This window comes from Lissotriton helveticus, chromosome 1_1 (genome assembly GCF_964261635.1).
Source record: "Lissotriton helveticus chromosome 1_1, aLisHel1.1, whole genome shotgun sequence".
NCBI lineage: Eukaryota > Metazoa > Chordata > Amphibia > Caudata > Salamandridae > Lissotriton > Lissotriton helveticus.
Window position 1 is genome coordinate 152,076,534 of NC_136057.1, and position 16,115 is coordinate 152,092,648.

Sequence of the window (16,115 nt, forward strand, 5' to 3'; positions counted from 1 at the left end):
TAAATGACATAATGAGCAGACTGAAACTTAGATATACATAATCTGTTGAAAGAATGATTGTATCCAAGAGCTATTTTGATCTGCAGCCTTGATGTCAGACTTGGAATTTTGTTAAAGCTGGAGTGACAGAGGTCTCTCAGGTACCTCGAGTACGGTCGAGGAAGAAGTCTTTGAGGAGCCTCTTGAATTTTGGAAATGAGGAGATTGTTCTGATGTGGGGAGGAATGGAGTTCCAGATTTTGGGAGCGTTGCCAGCAAAAGATTTGGCTGTAGTTTTGAGCTTGCCCAGTTTGGGAGGGATGAGCAGTAGAGAGCTGGAGCTCCTTAGGTTTCTAGACTGGCCTGCTCTATTGAGTTTGGCGGCCAGGTATTCTGGTTTACCTGTATGCAGGGCTTTGTGCGTGATGCAGGCTGTTCTGAAACTGGCTCGTAACTCCACTGGGAGCCATCTGAGTTCTTTGAGGGCTGGAGAGATGTGCTCAAATTTCTTAATTCCGGAGACCATTCTTGCTGCTGCGTTGAGTGTCGTCTTCAGGGGGGCAAGATGGGATTTTGCTGTCCCTGTCAGGGTCGCAATTCCATAGTCTATTCTGGAGAGGACTAGGGCCTGGGTGGCCTGTTGAAGGTCTTTGGGTGGAAGGAAGGGTTTTATTTTGTATAGTAGTTTAAGGTTGAGAAAAGCACCTTTGGCAGATTTTGCGATGTGTTTCTTCATGTCGAGTTTTGGATCAAGGGTGATCCCTAGAGATTTCACTGAGTCTGCTAGGGAAAGGTTATCATTGAGGGCATCGATGGCTTTAAGCCATTCTTTGATTTGAGGGTTATCATCTTTGTTGGAGATGAGTAGTATTTCGGTTTTGTCTTGGTTCAGTTTCAAGTGATTGGTTGACAGCCAGTCTTGTATCTCCCTGAGGGTGTTGTTTAGTCTCTGGATGTCCTCAATAGAGGTTGTTTCCAGATACAGCTGCGTGTCATCCGCATATAGGTGAAAGGGGATGTTGGATTTTCTGAGTAGAGAGGTGAGGGGTTCGATATAGATGTTGAAGAGCTGTGGGGAGAGAACAGACCCTTGAGGAACACCTCTGATGACTGGATGTAGGTCGGATTCGAAGTTTTTGATTTTTATTCTCTGTGATCGGTTGTGAAGAAAGGAGGAGAACCATTGGAGGACTGTCTCTTGTAGACCAGCTCTTTCTTGAAGGACCCTTAGCAGTAAATTGTGGTTGACTGTATCGAATGCAGCCGATAGGTCAAGGAGGATGAGAAGGCAGCATTGATCCGCGTCGAGTGATTTGCGTAGGTCGTCAATGACGTTGAGGATTGCCGATTCAGTGCTGCATCCTTTTCTGAATCCTGATTGGAGGGGATCAAGAAGCTTGATGTTATCAAGGTGAAGGGTTAGCTGAGGGAGGACACATCTTTCCATTATTTTGGCCAAAAAAGGAAGGTTCGAGACCGGTCTGTAGTTGTTTAAGTCTTCTGTGTCTAGACCTGGCTTCTTTAGTAGTGGAGTGACTTGTCCTACCTTGAGGCAGTCTGGAACGGATCCGGAGCTCAAAGAGCTATTGATAATTTTGCACCATATTGGAGCTAGGACTATTAATAATTAATTAATTAATTAATTGCTAATTATGTAAATTAAAATAATTTATTTCCTGTAGCGGGTTGTGGGTTTATAGGGGAATAGGGTGGGAAGTAATTTAATTATAATTAATTAAATATGTAAATGTATTAATTGGTAGTAATATTTAATTAATTGTTAATTAAAAAATATTTGTTAATTAATTAAAATGTAATTGGTAATTAATTTAATTTAATTGATTAATTGCTAATTATGTTAAATTAAAGGGGTATTTTTAGGGTTCAGGGTCAGTTTTTTGTTTTTGGGTAAAGGGGTATTTTTAGGGTTCAGGGTCAGTTTTTAGTTTTTGGGTAAAGGGGTATTTTTTGGGTTCAGGGTCAGTTTTTAGTTTTTGGGTAAAGGGGTATTTTTAGGGTTCAGGGTCAGTTTTGGGTTTTTGGGTAAAGGGTTTTTTTTAGGGTTCAGGGTCAGTTTTGAGTTTTTGGGGTACAGGGGTACAGTGTAAAAATAAAGTAAAATTAAATTTACATTAATTTAATTTAATGAAATGAAATGAAATTAAATTATATTAAAATAATTTTAAATAATTTAAATTAAAAAAATTATTATATACTTACCAATACTTACGTTGTAATGTTAGTGCGTTGTAAAAGTTGCGTTGTAACGTCATATATCCACTGTTGCACTCTTTGGAGTGGGAATAGTAATTTTAACCCCTACGCTATCCAACGCTTTCCCTACTGTTGCACCCACTGGAGTGGGAATAGTAATTTTTACTCTTTTGTATTTGTACGTTAATAATATTGGCTATTATTTAATTAAATTTTGTTACTATATATATATATGTTTTAAGAAATATGATTAAATAAATATTATTTTTTAACTTTCATTAATTATTTAATTATTAAAAGTTATTTTAAGTATTGTTAAGTATATTTTAGTAATTAATTTTTTATATTAATGTAATTAAACATTGTTTTTATTAAAGTCGATATTTTTTACAACTATATTTTTGTAAACGATATTTTTAACTCGATATTTTTGTACTTACCTGTTTGTAGATAGAAACTCGATATTTTGTCTCTCGATATTTTGTCAACGATATTTTTGTTGGTCGATATTCTGTCCCTCGATATTATTTCAGTGATCCATCTGAACCTAGCATGATCTGATCAGTGTCCACAAAGGCTGGTGTCACCATAGTGATACTGGCACATGTGTCCCTGTAGGCCTGAGCCATTTTTCCATTGATTAAAGGCGTTTGCCTGTATTTGCCCAGAGTACTGGGACTGATAGTAGGGGTCATATCCATGTCCCCACTACAGACAAGAACAGCCTGAGTAGGTATTCTGACTAAGTCAGAACCCACCTCAGTCCCCAGGGTTAACCCAACTATAGCCTTGGGGTGTACACTACCACTACTAACTGTACTAGGGGGTTCAGGTGTCTTAGGGACAGTAGTGGTAGGAGCTGGGCCTTTCTTGGTGCACTCACTAAACCAGTGAGTTTTACTTTTACAGTATTGGCACCATGGTTTCTTTGGAACATCAGTCTTGTTCTTTTGGGAATTCTGGGACCCACCCTCCTTGGATTCTTGGGGCCCTGTTGAAGACGTCTGGCCATTTTGTTGATTCTGATTACTACCTTTTTGGTCTGCTTTCTTTTGGCCACCACCCTGGTTCTGGTTCTGCTGCTTGACCCTGGTTCTGACCCATCTGTCTGCCTTCTTTCCCAATTCTTGGGGAGAGGTCAGATCTGAGTCAATCAGGTGCTGATGCAACAACTGGTTCTGACAATTATTTAAGGTTTGTTCTCTCATAATAAGATTGTACAATCCTGTGTAATCAGTAACTTTACTACCCAGTAACCAGCCTTCCAAAGCCTTAGTGGCACAATCAACAAAGTCAGTCCAATCCTGAGCCTGAGTGTTCTGGGTGTCTCTGAACATCAACCTGTACTGTTCAGTTGTTAAGCCAAACCCATCAATCAGTGCAGTTTTCAGGACTTGGTAATCATTAGCATCCTCATCTCTAACAGTGAGGAGCTTATCTCTGTCTTTACCTTCAAAGGAGAGCCACAATATAGCTGCCCTCTGACTCTGGGGTACCTGCTGTACTTCGCAGGCCCTCTCCAGAGCAGTTATCCACTTGTGGATATCATCTCCTGCTTTATAGGAGGGCACTATTTTACTCAGGTGTCTATTATCAAAACTCCTGTCTTTATCCCTAGGGATACTGCTGCCACCAGTGGAGTCTACCCCACTCAATTTCTACTCTCTTGCAAAAGCAAATTTCTCTTTGGCAAGGGCAAGTTCTTCCCTTTGGATCCTCAGATTAACTTCCTTCATCTTTGCCTCATGCTCTCTCCTCTGAGGGGAAGTCATCCTCCTCTGATCAGATGCATGAGAGGCATGGGAGTGAACAGATCTGTTGGAGTCCCTAGAGTGAGACCTATCTCTTCTAATTCCAAGGTTAGGCCTGCCTGTGGTTAGGTCTGGGGCTCCCCCAAACCCATCCTCATGTAGGCCTAAGTTGGCCCTTGTAAGTCTGCTGACTAAAGGTTGGCCATTGTCTACCTCATCCTCAGATAAGTCCCCTTCTTCCCTACCATCTACATCTTCTGTTTCAGGGAGGTTAGAGTCTGGGTTATCTTCTAAGGGGGGTATGCTCCCATCTGCTGGATTAGAGGGGCCTGGGTTAGAAGCCCTTCCAGCATCATATGTCTCTAAGAGACCTAACAGAAAAGGAGTGGTAGGGTTAGAACCCTGTTTCAGTTTCCTGGAGGTACACAATTGTCTCATCTCCTGGACGCTGAGGGCTGCATATCTGGAAAGGACCTGTGGAGGGTCACTAACCACAAGGGGAGCCACTGAGATCTCTCCTGTGGTAGACATGCTTTCTAGTGAGGTGTAAGTGGTGCACTTACCTACACTATAGGTTTTCCTACTGATCCCTTGCTAGAGTTGTAGTCAGGGTGTACTAGGCCCTTTCTACTACAACAGCTGGTTCAGTAGAACTCAGAGTGTATTTCTAAGCTTGTATATGTACCTATGGTACCTTATGTGATCTTTCAAATGATATCTCAAGATTATATTTGGTAAAAACAACAGCAAGCTCAAATCCCAACCGCTGCACACCAATGTTAGAAGTTGGCCTGATATATGATGCTCACTAGTTCTAGTGATCACCTTGTATCAGTCCAAACAACCCTTATGGTGATTGGTTGTAAGTCAACCTTATAGACCAGCTATCCTAATTGTAGCATGGACAGAGCAGTCTTAGGCTAAACTCTTTTGGCATGTGAAGCCAGCTGTTTTACCACATATAACCCCTTGAATACCAGATGAAAGGACATCACACAGGTTGTTATGAAAATAAACAATATATTTATTAATAACAAACACCTCTGACAAGACTCTTAAGAAAAATACAGTAAATCGCACAAATTACAATGGTGCCCTAGGGGCACGACAAACCATATACTAAGTAAATGGCATAAGGAAATCGATAGAGGGAATGAAGATGCCCAGAGGCTGTAGGATCGCTGGGACTACACTACCCTAACCTTAGGTAAGTAGCAGGATGCCCACGGGACGCGTGTGCAGAGTGTGAACTCACACGCGAGATGCGGAACAAAGTCAATGGGCAGAACAAATTACGAAAAGGTAAGTAACAGACAGTTCCAACTAGTTAAGACTAAAACGACTGGATATCTGGACACTAGGAGAGTCAATCTACATATGAGCACCGAAATGCTCTTGTTACCTAAACCACGGGCTGCGGGTACATAGGTGTGAAAGTGTGTCGGGTTTTAAAGTCAATGGAGCCTTGAAGAAAGATGCTGCAGGCGACCAGGAGGATGATGTCCGGTGCGATCCAAGGGTGGATCAAGGAAGAAGAGGACCTGAAAGCAGAGGGGACAGTGTTCAAAGTCACTAGCCAGTGACCGGTGTGGAACCAGGAAGGAACCAGGTGCTGTTGTCGCGATCAGGTGAAGAGTGGACGCTTGACTCTGCAGCCACGTGGACCAGGAGGTGTCTTCGACGACCAGGATGGAGGCATGAGCTGTCCCACGCAGGCTCTTGCTGTCGGCGGTGTCGGATCCGGATTTGGAGTCAACAGGCCTTGGCAAAGGTAACCCACGCGGTGAGTGGAAACGGCATCTGGTGCGGACCAGGAGGGTACGGGGTGCTCCTCTTTTGTAGCAGAGCAAGTGCCAGTCTGGAGCAACCAGACCAGCAGTGTAGATTTCGTGGATCGTCGTCTAGGAGGCCACTAGCCAGCCGGCAAGTGACCAGACAACGCGTCGAGCAGCAACCAAGCAAAAGGGCCCCACGCAGATCTCGTGGATGCTGGAGGGCTGGTCTTCGGTGCAGGGGCTGCTCGAGGCTGGGGCTTCTCAATCCCCAAAAGCACTTACTCGAGGATGCCTCAGAAGTCGTGCTGGAAGCGGAGTGCAGTTTCTTCAAGATGGCCGGTCCCACGTGTCTCGTCGCACCCACGGGTCTCAGCTGTGCTGCAGATGTAGGTAGAGGTCGGAGAGGTCTGGGAGTCCGGGTCTCGTCGGGCTCTGAAGTCTGGTTCCGGCAAGAAGGACGACAAAGAGAACCTCTAGGATGCTTGATGGTGCCTGCAGTTGCAGGGTGGACACTCCTTGTCCACAAGGGAGATTATTCAGTCTTCTGGGGAGCAGAACGTCGAAGTTCAGAGTTTCTTCTTGTAAAGTTGTTCAGGATATTCTAATTTGGAATGAGACCAGCTCCTACCTTTATCCTGCTAAAGGGGGCTGTACTAGTGACTAGGTCCCTCTCAGGGGTGAGACCAGGAAGGGGGGTGGTTACACCCCCTATCCTTTGTCCGGTTTCGCGCCAGAGCTGGGGCTGGAGTGCCCCAGCAACTGGTTTGAACCGGGGTATGCACAGGGACACCTTGTGGTATGGGGTCCAGACCATTTGTCTTGGAGAGCTGCTGGGGCCACTGGCTCCAACACCCACACCTTCTGTCCTGGGTGATACACAGTCAGGACAGCCTTTTGGTCATGCCAAGCTTTTTGAAGTTCTTGGCTGGCCTCAAGGTTTTTGGATGCCTTCTCCATGTACTCTGCCATCCTGGAGCGGAGACCAAGTACACAGTCCACTATGTCAAGCTTAGGCTTTTTGAGAGGTAACTCCCATCCTTCCTTCACAAGACATAGGGGTCCTCTTACAGGATGCCCAAACAGAAGCTCAAAAGTGCTGTAGCCAACCCCCTTCTGTGGGACCTCTCTGTAAGAAAACAGGAGGCAGGGTAAAAGGATGTCCCATCTTCGCCTAAGCTTTTCAGGTATCCCTTTTATCATCCCTTTTAGGGTCTTGTTGAATCTCTCCACAAGCACATTGCACTGTGGGTGATAGGGTGTGGTAAATTTGTAATTTACACCATACTCCTTCCACATTGCAGTCAAGTATCCTAACATGAAGTTTGCACCTCTGTCAGAGACAACCTCCTTAGGAAACCCCACTCTGGAGAAAACTCCAAGTAGGGCCCTGGCCACAACATGAGCTGTAGTGGTCCTAAGGGGAATAGCTTCTGGATACCTGGTGGCATGATCCACTACCATCAGTATACATCTGTGCCCAGATGCTGTTGGGGGGTCCATTGGTCCTACAATGTCTATCCCCACTCTTTCAAAGGGCACCCCCACCACAGGTAGTGGTATAAGGGGGGCCTTTGTTGCGCCACCTGATTTGCCACTGGCTTGACAGGTGACACATGAGCGACAAAACTCTTTGGTATCTTCAGACATGTGAGGCCAGTGAAAGTGTGGGGCAAGCCTGTCCCAAGTTTTGTTCTGGCCTAAGTGTCCTGCAAGGGGAATTTCATAGGCTAAGGTGAGAAGGAAACCTCTGAGAGACAAGGGGATGACCAGCCTCCTGGTAGCACCAGGTTTGGGGTCTCTTGCCCCAGAGTATAGGAGTCCTTCATCCCAGTATACCTTGTGGGCACCTGTAGCATTCCCTGCAGCCTCAGCAGCAGCCTGCTGTCTGAGGGGCGCAAGGGAGGAACAGTCTAACTGTCCCTGTCTCAAGTCTGCCCTGGAAGGTCCCCCTGTCCCAAGAAACTCAACCTGTTCAGGTTCAAGCTTTCCTAGGACAGTTCCTTCTGGGGTCTTTGGGTCAGCCTCCTGAGAGGGGTGATCCTCAACCCGAGGCAGGGGGGGAGGCACTGCCTTAACCCTACTACTCTTCCTCTTTGGTAGTGTCTGGTCCATTGTTCCAGGATCCAGCACTTGTTCAGCTGGGCACTTCTTGGCCTGTGACCTGGTCACAGCAAGGACATGTGAGGAGAGACCTAACATTTCTACATGAGTCCTGTACTCCACATCTGACTACATGGAGGATTCCAAATCATTGCCCAAGAGACAATCTACTGGGAGGTCTGAACTAACTACAACCCTTTTGAGGGCAGTTACCCCTTCCAGGAGAAGTTAACAACTGCCATACTGTGATTGGTAGTGACGTTGCTAGCATTGGTTACTAGGTAGTCTGAACGGTGCACAGACATAATATCGACTCCAAAATATCGTTTGGACAGAATATCGAGTTGTAAATATCGTTTGGACAAAATATCGACAGGACAGAATATAGACAGCCAAAATATCGTTTTTAAGGTAAGTGAAGTAATATCGACTGTAAATAATATAGAAAGTGAAAATATCCAAGTATATAATCTAGATAGTAAAAAATATCGTTTTTTAAATAATATTTAATTATTTATAGTGTTTTTATGTTATAATATGTGTGAAAAGTGTCATTTTATGTTATAATTATTTTTAATTAATGAATTTTTTTAAATTATTGTGTAATTTTATTCTGTAGCGGGTTGTGGGTTTATAGGGGAATAGGGTGGGAAGTAATTTAATTATAATTAATTAAATATGTAAATTTATTAATTGGTAGTAATAATTAATTAATTGGTAATTAAATAATATTTGTTAATTATTTAAAATTTAATTGGTAATTAATTTAATTTAATTGATTAATTGCTAATTATGTAAATTAAAATAATTTATTTCCTGTAGCGGGTTGTGGGTTTATAGGGGAATAGGGTGGGAAGTAATTTAATCATAATTAATTAAATATGTAAATTTAATAATTGGTAGTAATATTTAATTAATTGTTAATTAAAAAATATTTGTTAATTAATTAAAATGTAATTGGTAATTAATTTAATTTATTTATTTATTTTTTATTTATTTATTTTAGTAGTTTTGTATAGCGCTGACTGGACCCAAGGGTATCAGAGCGCTTCACAACAAATACAGTAAATGACATAATGAGCAGACTGAAACTTAGATATACATAATCTGTTGAAAGAATGATTGTATCCAAGAGCTATTTTGATCTGCAGCCTTGATGTCAGACTTGGAATTTTGTTAAAGCTGGAGTGACAGAGGTCTCTCAGGTACCTCGAGTACGGTCGAGGAAGAAGTCTTTGAGGAGCCTCTTGAATTTTGGAAATGAGGAGATTGTTCTGATGTGGGGAGGAATGGAGTTCCAGATTTTGGGAGCGTTGCCAGCAAAAGATTTGGCTGTAGTTTTGAGCTTGCCCAGTTTGGGAGGGATGAGCAGTAGAGAGCTGGAGCTCCTTAGGTTTCTAGACTGGCCTGCTCTATTGAGTTTGGCGGCCAGGTATTCTGGTTTACCTGTATGCAGGGCTTTGTGCGTGATGCAGGCTGTTCTGAAACTGGCTCGTAACTCCACTGGGAGCCATCTGAGTTCTTTGAGGGCTGGAGAGATGTGCTCAAATTTCTTAATTCCGGAGACCATTCTTGCTGCTGCGTTGAGTGTCGTCTTCAGGGGGGCAAGATGGGATTTTGCTGTCCCTGTCAGGGTCGCAATTCCATAGTCTATTCTGGAGAGGACTAGGGCCTGGGTGGCCTGTTGAAGGTCTTTGGGTGGAAGGAAGGGTTTTATTTTGTATAGTAGTTTAAGGTTGAGAAAAGCACCTTTGGCAGATTTTGCGATGTGTTTCTTCATGTCGAGTTTTGGATCAAGGGTGATCCCTAGAGATTTCACTGAGTCTGCTAGGGAAAGGTTATCATTGAGGGCATCGATGGCTTTAAGCCATTCTTTGATTTGAGGGTTATCATCTTTGTTGGAGATGAGTAGTATTTCGGTTTTGTCTTGGTTCAGTTTCAAGTGATTGGTTGACAGCCAGTCTTGTATCTCCCTGAGGGTGTTGTTTAGTCTCTGGATGTCCTCAATAGAGGTTGTTTCCAGATACAGCTGCGTGTCATCCGCATATAGGTGAAAGGGGATGTTGGATTTTCTGAGTAGAGAGGTGAGGGGTTCGATATAGATGTTGAAGAGCTGTGGGGAGAGAACAGACCCTTGAGGAACACCTCTGATGACTGGATGTAGGTCGGATTCGAAGTTTTTGATTTTTATTCTCTGTGATCGGTTGTGAAGAAAGGAGGAGAACTATTGGAGGACTGTCTCTTGTAGACCAGCTCTTTCTTGAAGGACCCTTAGCAGTAAATTGTGGTTGACTGTATCGAATGCAGCCGATAGGTCAAGGAGGATGAGAAGGCAGCATTGATCCGCGTCGAGTGATTTGCGTAGGTCGTCAATGACGTTGAGGATTGCCGATTCAGTGCTGCATCCTTTTCTGAATCCTGATTGGAGGGGATCAAGAAGCTTGATGTTATCAAGGTGAAGGGTTAGCTGAGGGAGGACACATCTTTCCATTATTTTGGCCAAAAAAGGAAGGTTCGAGACCGGTCTGTAGTTGTTTAAGTCTTCTGTGTCTAGACCTGGCTTCTTTAGTAGTGGAGTGACTTGTCCTACCTTGAGGCAGTCTGGAACGGATCCGGAGCTCAAAGAGCTATTGATAATTTTGCACCATATTGGAGCTAGGACTATTAATAATTAATTAATTAATTAATTGCTAATTATGTAAATTAAAATAATTTATTTCCTGTAGCGGGTTGTGGGTTTATAGGGGAATAGGGTGGGAAGTAATTTAATTATAATTAATTAAATATGTAAATGTATTAATTGGTAGTAATATTTAATTAATTGTTAATTAAAAAATATTTGTTAATTAATTAAAATGTAATTGGTAATTAATTTAATTTAATTGATTAATTGCTAATTATGTTAAATTAAAGGGGTATTTTTAGGGTTCAGGGTCAGTTTTTTGTTTTTGGGTAAAGGGGTATTTTTAGGGTTCAGGGTCAGTTTTTAGTTTTTGGGTAAAGGGGTATTTTTTGGGTTCAGGGTCAGTTTTTAGTTTTTGGGTAAAGGGGTATTTTTAGGGTTCAGGGTCAGTTTTGGGTTTTTGGGTAAAGGGTTTTTTTTAGGGTTCAGGGTCAGTTTTGAGTTTTTGGGGTACAGGGGTACAGTGTAAAAATAAAGTAAAATTAAATTTACATTAATTTAATTTAATGAAATGAAATGAAATTAAATTATATTAAAATAATTTTAAATAATTTAAATTAAAAAAATTATTATATACTTACCAATACTTACGTTGTAATGTTAGTGCGTTGTAAAAGTTGCGTTGTAACGTCATATATCCACTGTTGCACTCTTTGGAGTGGGAATAGTAATTTTAACCCCTACGCTATCCAACGCTTTCCCTACTGTTGCACCCACTGGAGTGGGAATAGTAATTTTTACTCTTTTGTATTTGTACGTTAATAATATTGGCTATTATTTAATTAAATTTTGTTACTATATATATATATGTTTTAAGAAATATGATTAAATAAATATTATTTTTTAACTTTCATTAATTATTTAATTATTAAAAGTTATTTTAAGTATTGTTAAGTATATTTTAGTAATTAATTTTTTATATTAATGTAATTAAACATTGTTTTTATTAAAGTCGATATTTTTTACAACTATATTTTTGTAAACGATATTTTTAACTCGATATTTTTGTACTTACCTGTTTGTAGATAGAAACTCGATATTTTGTCTCTCGATATTTTGTCAACGATATTTTTGTTGGTCGATATTCTGTCCCTCGATATTATTTCAGTGATCCATCTGAACCTAGCATGATCTGATCAGTGTCCACAAAGGCTGGTGTCACCATAGTGATACTGGCACATGTGTCCCTGTAGGCCTGAGCCATTTTTCCATTGATTAAAGGCGTTTGCCTGTATTTGCCCAGAGTACTGGGACTGATAGTAGGGGTCATATCCATGTCCCCACTACAGACAAGAACAGCCTGAGTAGGTATTCTGACTAAGTCAGAACCCACCTCAGTCCCCAGGGTTAACCCAACTATAGCCTTGGGGTGTACACTACCACTACTAACTGTACTAGGGGGTTCAGGTGTCTTAGGGACAGTAGTGGTAGGAGCTGGGCCTTTCTTGGTGCACTCACTAAACCAGTGAGTTTTACTTTTACAGTATTGGCACCATGGTTTCTTTGGAACATCAGTCTTGTTCTTTTGGGAATTCTGGGACCCACCCTCCTTGGATTCTTGGGGCCCTGTTGAAGACGTCTGGCCATTTTGTTGATTCTGATTACTACCTTTTTGGTCTGCTTTCTTTTGGCCACCACCCTGGTTCTGGTTCTGCTGCTTGACCCTGGTTCTGACCCATCTGTCTGCCTTCTTTCCCAATTCTTGGGGAGAGGTCAGATCTGAGTCAATCAGGTGCTGATGCAACAACTGGTTCTGACAATTATTTAAGGTTTGTTCTCTCATAATAAGATTGTACAATCCTGTGTAATCAGTAACTTTACTACCCAGTAACCAGCCTTCCAAAGCCTTAGTGGCACAATCAACAAAGTCAGTCCAATCCTGAGCCTGAGTGTTCTGGGTGTCTCTGAACATCAACCTGTACTGTTCAGTTGTTAAGCCAAACCCATCAATCAGTGCAGTTTTCAGGACTTGGTAATCATTAGCATCCTCATCTCTAACAGTGAGGAGCTTATCTCTGTCTTTACCTTCAAAGGAGAGCCACAATATAGCTGCCCTCTGACTCTGGGGTACCTGCTGTACTTCGCAGGCCCTCTCCAGAGCAGTTATCCACTTGTGGATATCATCTCCTGCTTTATAGGAGGGCACTATTTTACTCAGGTGTCTATTATCAAAACTCCTGTCTTTATCCCTAGGGATACTGCTGCCACCAGTGGAGTCTACCCCACTCAATTTCTACTCTCTTGCAAAAGCAAGTTTCTCTTTGGCAAGGGCAAGTTCTTCCCTTTGGATCCTCAGATTAACTTCCTTCATCTTTGCCTCATGCTCTCTCCTCTGAGGGGAAGTCATCCTCCTCTGATCAGATGCATGAGAGGCATGGGAGTGAACAGATCTGTTGGAGTCCCTAGAGTGAGACCTATCTCTTCTAATTCCAAGGTTAGGCCTGCCTGTGGTTAGGTCTGGGGCTCCCCCAAACCCATCCTCATGTAGGCCTAAGTTGGCCCTTGTAAGTCTGCTGACTAAAGGTTGGCCATTGTCTACCTCATCCTCAGATAAGTCCCCTTCTTCCCTACCATCTACATCTTCTGTTTCAGGGAGGTTAGAGTCTGGGTTATCTTCTAAGGGGGGTATGCTCCCATCTGCTGGATTAGAGGGGCCTGGGTTAGAAGCCCTTCCAGCATCATATGTCTCTAAGAGACCTAACAGAAAAGGAGTGGTAGGGTTAGAACCCTGTTTCAGTTTCCTGGAGGTACACAATTGTCTCATCTCCTGGACGCTGAGGGCTGCATATCTGGAAAGGACCTGTGGAGGGTCACTAACCACAAGGGGAGCCACTGAGATCTCTCCTGTGGTAGACATGCTTTCTAGTGAGGTGTAAGTGGTGCACTTACCTACACTATAGGTTTTCCTACTGATCCCTTGCTAGAGTTGTAGTCAGGGTGTACTAGGCCCTTTCTACTACAACAGCTGGTTCAGTAGAACTCAGAGTGTATTTCTAAGCTTGTATATGTACCTATGGTACCTTATGTGATCTTTCAAATGATATCTCAAGATTATATTTGGTAAAAACAACAGCAAGCTCAAATCCCAACCGCTGCACACCAATGTTAGAAGTTGGCCTGATATATGATGCTCACTAGTTCTAGTGATCACCTTGTATCAGTCCAAACAACCCTTATGGTGATTGGTTGTAAGTCAACCTTATAGACCAGCTATCCTAATTGTAGCATGGACAGAGCAGTCTTAGGCTAAACTCTTTTGGCATGTGAAGCCAGCTGTTTTACCACATATAACCCCTTGAATACCAGATGAAAGGACATCACACAGGTTGTTATGAAAATAAACAATATATTTATTAATAACAAACACCTCTGACAAGACTCTTAAGAAAAATACAGTAAATCGCACAAATTACAATGGTGCCCTAGGGGCACGACAAACCATATACTAAGTAAATGGCATAAGGAAATCGATAGAGGGAATGAAGATGCCCAGAGGCTGTAGGATCGCTGGGACTACACTACCCTAACCTTAGGTAAGTAGCAGGATGCCCACGGGACGCGTGTGCAGAGTGTGAACTCACACGCGAGATGCGGAACAAAGTCAATGGGCAGAACAAATTACGAAAAGGTAAGTAACAGACAGTTCCAACTAGTTAAGACTAAAACGACTGGATATCTGGACACTAGGAGAGTCAATCTACATATGAGCACCGAAATGCTCTTGTTACCTAAACCACGGGCTGCGGGTACATAGGTGTGAAAGTGTGTCGGGTTTTAAAGTCAATGGAGCCTTGAAGAAAGATGCTGCAGGCGACCAGGAGGATGATGTCCGGTGCGATCCAAGGGTGGATCAAGGAGGAAGAGGACCTGAAAGCAGAGGGGACAGTGTTCAAAGTCACTAGCCAGTGACCGGTGTGGAACCAGGAAGGAACCAGGTGCTGTTGTCGCGATCAGGTGAAGAGTGGACGCTTGACTCTGCAGCCACGTGGACCAGGAGGTGTCTTCGACGACCAGGATGGAGGCATGAGCTGTCCCACGCAGGCTCTTGCTGTCGGCGGTGTCGGATCCGGATTTGGAGTCAACAGGCCTTGGCAAAGGTAACCAACGCGGTGAGTGGAAACGGCATCTGGTGCGGACCAGGAGGGTACGGGGTGCTCCTCTTTTGTAGCAGAGCAAGTGCCAGTCTGGAGCAACCAGACCAGCAGTGTAGATTTCGTGGATCGTCGTCTAGGAGGCCACTAGCCAGCCGGCAAGTGACCAGACAACGCGTCGAGCAGCAACCAAGCAAAAGGGCCCCACGCAGATCTCGTGGATGCTGGAGGGCTGGTCTTCGGTGCAGGGGCTGCTCGGGGCTGGGGCTTCTCAATCCCCAAAAGCACTTACTCGAGGATGCCTCAGAAGTCGTGCTGGAAGCGGAGTGCAGTTTCTTCAAGATGGCCGGTCCCACGTGTCTCGTCGCACCCACGGGTCTCAGCTGTGCTGCAGATGTAGGTAGAGGTCGGAGAGGTCTGGGAGTCCGGGTCTCGTCGGGCTCTGAAGTCTGGTTCCGGCAAGAAGGACGACAAAGAGAACCTCTAGGATGCTTGATGGTGCCTGCAGTTGCAGGGTGGACACTCCTTGTCCACAAGGGAGATTATTCAGTCTTCTGGGGAGCAGAACGTCGAAGTTCAGAGTTTCTTCTTGTAAAGTTGTTCAGGATATTCTAATTTGGAATGAGACCAGCTCCTACCTTTATCCTGCTAAAGGGGGCTGTACTAGTGACTAGGTCCCTCTCAGGGGTGAGACCAGGAAGGGGGGTGGTTACACCCCCTATCCTTTGTCCGGTTTCGCGCCAGAGCTGGGGCTGGAGTGCCCCAGCAACTGGTTTGAACCGGGGTATGCACAGGGACACCTTGTGTGCCCTAGGCATGTCTCATTCCTTTCAGTCCTCCCTACCTCAATACACAAAATCCTGTCTGGGGTGGTGCTAGCACCTCCCAAGGCAGGAAACTCTTTGTCCAGGCCTCCTTCGCTGAAAGGACTCCCAGCAGCAGGAGGTCAGACTTGTGTCTGTGGTGGCAGCATCCATTTTGTGATGCTGAGGCTCTGTTTATCTTTAACCGGGGTTCACACTTACATACATGTCGTGTCCCTCTAAAAGGGTGGAATGCTACCCCCGTCGCCAGAACTGGCGAGGGGGTAGTATTCCAATTCGTATGACACCTTACTCGACATGTTTTGATAATGCTATACCAAAGTTAGCAATAACTGCGAGGATTATAATGCACTTAAGAGTATATGGTATAGCGTTATCATGGAACAGCTATAAGGACTTGGTTCCGCAAGCTGCAGACAGGCTCAGCTCATGCTAGAGCACCATCTCACATAATTCCAAGCGCTCTGCCTTCAGGATTGATAAGGCCTGCCATATGAGTGACTGATAGGAGTATATGTGTCCATTTTGGGGTTAGATATAGGTATCCTATATCAACAGCAAAGGGTGATTACACCACCTTGCCCCAGCTGTCTTACCAGCCAGTTGTGTCTGTTTAGATGGCCAGCCAGGGGTGGCATAATACATGCTGCAGCCCCTGGTAGGCCTTGGGTACACCTATGCCCTGGGTACCTAAGGTA

At 43.8% G+C, this 16,115-nt stretch overlaps 1 protein-coding gene across 1 annotated transcript in view; it reads left to right on the forward strand.

Moving 5' to 3' along the window:
* LOC144775216 (carnosine synthase 1-like) overlaps positions 1-16,115 on the forward strand; it is a 543,733-nt gene that overhangs the window by 415,767 nt on the left and 111,851 nt on the right. The gene's annotated exons all lie outside the window — the stretch shown is intronic.